This window comes from Rattus norvegicus, chromosome 3 (assembly GCF_021556685.1).
Source record: "Rattus norvegicus strain SHRSP/BbbUtx chromosome 3, alternate assembly SHRSP_T2T, whole genome shotgun sequence".
Taxonomy (NCBI): Eukaryota; Metazoa; Chordata; class Mammalia; order Rodentia; family Muridae; genus Rattus; species Rattus norvegicus.
In genome coordinates, this window is record NC_141536.1 from 7,206,312 (window position 1) to 7,210,513 (window position 4,202).

The window sequence follows — 4,202 nt, forward strand, 5'->3', positions numbered from 1 at the left end:
GAACTCACAGAAATCCAGCCGTGTCTCTGCCTCCAAGTGCTAGGATTAACGGTGTGCGCCATCACACCGTTACATACAATGCTCTTTAAAAAGACAGCCTGAGTGTGCTTAATGGTTTTGTCAATGTGACACAAACTAAAGTCACCAGGAAGCAATACCCCTCATGGCTTCTGTATCAGCTCCTGCCTCCAGTTCTTGGCCTGACTTGCTTTGGTCATGGTGTTTCAGCACAGCAATGGGAACCCTAAGACAGGAGGTCAGACAAGTCCTTGCAGTGGTTGCCAAGCAGGAGGTCTGGGTGGATGGAGACTCATCTACACCACGTTTACCATGGGCTTACACCTCACCATGAAGAAAATCTGATTGTGTTAATGACGTTTACTCTACTGGCTATTTAAGCTATAAAAGGTGACAGACCAAGTGGTGGTGTTTCGACAGGTGACAGGACGCGCGGTCTGAAGTGCTAGAAAAGACTAATAAAAAGAAAAAAGAAAAGAAAAACCATCGGGTAGGAGGCTAGCCACATGCCTGCAATCTCGGCACTCAGGGGAGCTCCGTCAGTCTGAAGTCGTCCTGCTCTACTCTACAGCTTCAGGCCAGCCACGGTCACGGCTGAGACTGTTTCAAAGTGGGGGTGTGGGGGACAAGCAAGCAAAGGAAGAAAATGAAGGCAGGAGGCAGGGGTTGTAAAGCGCCCTCTTTGAATATTTAAAATGACTAAGTATTATAAAAACATGAGTGAACACAAGGGGCAAACAGGGCCCACATTGTTTTCCCTGGGGCTGGAGAGATGGCTCAGCTTTTAAGAGCACTTCTTGGGGGCTGGGGATTTAGCTCAGTGGTAGAGCGCTTGCCTAGCAAGCGCAAGGCCCTGGGTTCGGTCCCCAGCTCTGAAAAAAAAAAAAAAAAGAGCACTTCTTGGGGCTGGGGATTTAGCTCAGTGGTAGAGCACTTACCTAGGAAGCGCAAGGCCCTGGGTTCGGTCCCCAGCTCCGAAAAAAAGAACCAAAAAAAAAAAAAAGAAAAAAAAAAGCACTTCTTGCCATTGCAAAGGACAGACCCTGGTCCCCAGCACCCAAATTAGGTGGGTCATAATGGCCTGACTCCATCCTCCAGGAGTCCCATGCCCTCTTCTGGCCTTTCTAGGCACCTGCATACAGATGTGCACACATGTACACAGAAAAATAAAAGCTTTAGAGGCTGCACATAGTACACATACACACATACCAGGCATGTACATAGTACACATACATACACACCAGACATGCACAGAGTACATGTACATACATGAATGCAAGCACATAGTACACATACATTCCAGGCATGCACAGGGTACATGTACATACATGAATGCATGCACATAGTACACATCATACATACCAGACATGCACAGAGTACATGTACATACATGAATGCAAGCACATAGTACACATACATACATACCAGGCATGCACAGAGTACATGTACATACATGAATGCAAGCACATAGTACACATACATACATACCAGGCATGCACAGAGTACATGTACATACATGAATGCATGCATGCACTCACACACACACCTGGGTGTGTTGGTGCTCAGGAGGCAGAGGCAGGTGGATCTCTGAGTTGAAGGCCAACCTGGTCTACACAGTGAGTTATAGGATTACCAGAGCTCCACAGAGTGATCCTGCCACAGAAAAAAAAAGTCAAAAACAATTTCTTGGCAGATTATACAATGGTATAACCAGTGCTGGGCACTTTCGTTTTTCATTGTTCTGGGGTTTGTTTGCATGTTTGTTTAAGGCAGGGTTTTAAATGTAGCCAACACTGGCCTTGAACTTTCAATCCTTCTAGCTCTGTGCTGAGATTACAGAAATATAACACCATAACAGGTTATTTGACAGTTTCTAAAGAGCTGAACATACAACCTAGTAGTTTCACTAGACTTGCACACAAACACAAAAGCAAACCTTCCCCGCAGCATTTTATAGCAGTCAGGAAGTAAACAGCTCAAATGTCTAACTGAAATCAACCACAAGTGTATTCTGGGTACACAAGAAAACATCTGGCATCAAATGTCCTAACGGGCTGGGGAGATGGCTCGCAAGTATGCAGAGCAGAGTTCTGGCCCCCAGCAGCCGTGTATTTGTCAGACAAGTATGGTGGTGCCTGCAATGTCAGCACGCGGAAGGCAGAAGGGAGAGTGACGGCAGACGCTAGCCAACTGCAGGATTTCACACAGGTACCCACGTAGGTGTACACATGCACACCACAGAAAAATGACCTACACAAGTGGGGCAGTGGTGGCTCACACCTTTGGCACTCAGGAGGCAGAGGCAGGTAGTAGATCTGACCAGACTGGTCTAGAGTGAGTTCCAGGACAGTCAGGGCTACACAGAGAAACCCTGCCTCACAAACCAGAAAGATTCCTAGCATGTTCTAACATGGATGAACCTTGAAACATCATGCCAGAAGGCACTGATTCTATTAACATTATCCCAAATGTGGCACACGAGGACAGGAGGCAGTGGTGTGGTTAGAGGGCAATGACAGTGACTGTAAAATCTGTGGGCCTGTGAGGTGCAGGTAGCCGGTCCCCTCCTTGGGAGGGGATGCACAGCAGAGCACATCTGCTCGGGAGCTGTGTCCAGAGAGCTGGTTTGGCTGAATCCCCTTCCCTGTTGCTTACTAAGGCAGAGGGCAATTCCACATCGGCCTCATTCGACAGCAATCTGACTTACGAGGCTCTGCTCAGAAGCTCCCTACCCACAGGGAACTGATAGGCAGGAGGGCTGACCACCCTCTGACAGGTTCCGATTCTTTGTCACGACTCCTTTCCTCACACTGACCTATGGATTCTGTTCTTTTTGTTCTCGTGTGAAAGGATCTCACCCTGTAGTACTACTGGCCTTCAACACATTTCCACCTGCCTCTGTCTATTCGGTCCCAGGACTAAGGATGTGTGCCGCCATGCCGGGCCCTTTGTCGTTCCCTTCTCTTCCCAGTCCACCTCCAGCTCCTGTGTGCTGGATGCAACTCAGGGCCGTGAGCGTGGGATGCCCTCGGCCCCTTTCCTTCAGTGTGACTGTCAGTCCACCACTTTGGGACTGGACATACAGCTGAGTTGGGAGGGAGCTTGTAGGAGGCCTGGAGCCTGACAACCCCAGTACCAAATCACCCAGGCACTGGGGTCGGGGTGGGGGATACGCTTTTTATTTTGTTTTTCAAGACAGGGTTTTTCTCTGTGTAGCCCCGGCTGTCCTGGAACTCACTCTGCAGCCCAGGCTGGCCTCGGAAGTTAGAGACCTACCTGCCTTCTGGGATTAAAGACACGCACCACCACTGCCCCACTAGCTTTGAGTTTTTCCACATCAAAAAGTTCAAACACAACCAAGGATCAGTGTTAGAAAGATCAGAAACTTATACAAAGCAGGAAGAAACTAAGTAGAAAAAATAGACAGATATGGGCGATTTCTACGGAGAAATCCTAGAGCAATAATCCTGGTAAAATGTCCACCAGAGTCCTCAGAGAAGTGCCAGTTACTCCAGAACCCATGTAAAATGCTGGGGTACTGCCCAATGCTCTAAGGCCCTAGATGCAGAGCAGAGTGGAGCAGAGCAGGGCAACATGTCTAAGAGATAACCCTGTAATCAAGCCAGCTCTTCTGGGGTCACAAGGTGACAGGCAGGCCTAGAACTTACAGGACAGAGGAGAGAAAGAAACAAGATACATCCTCTACCAGCAAGTTACAGGACACAGCCAGAGCAAGGTCAGGGAGCCAGAGCAGGAGGCAGATGAACAGCACTCAGCAGACTGAGTGCTGCTTCTGTCCCCTTGAAAACCAGTGCATCCAGTGTGAAGTCAGTCCTCAGGGTCATGACGGCAGTGAACCCTCCCCTCTCCATCACGCCATGCTGCTCTTCACATTGGAGACTTGAAAACCGATTGAGGGAGACTGGCTATTCCCTCTGACTCTAATAAACATGCCCAGTGTCCAGGCCATGACGTCTCCACCCCAACCTCGACTAAAGAGCAAACCAGGCCAGGACCCCAAGACAAAGGCCCATACAGGGGCCAGGTCAAGGTCAGCCCTCCATCCCTACCCAGCAGACACACAAGGGAGTGAGTGGTCACTGAGCTCCACGGAGCTAAGGAACAGGTTGGCCGGTATGAGGAAGGCATTGGTGATGACACAGCAGGAGGCAGATGAACACCAC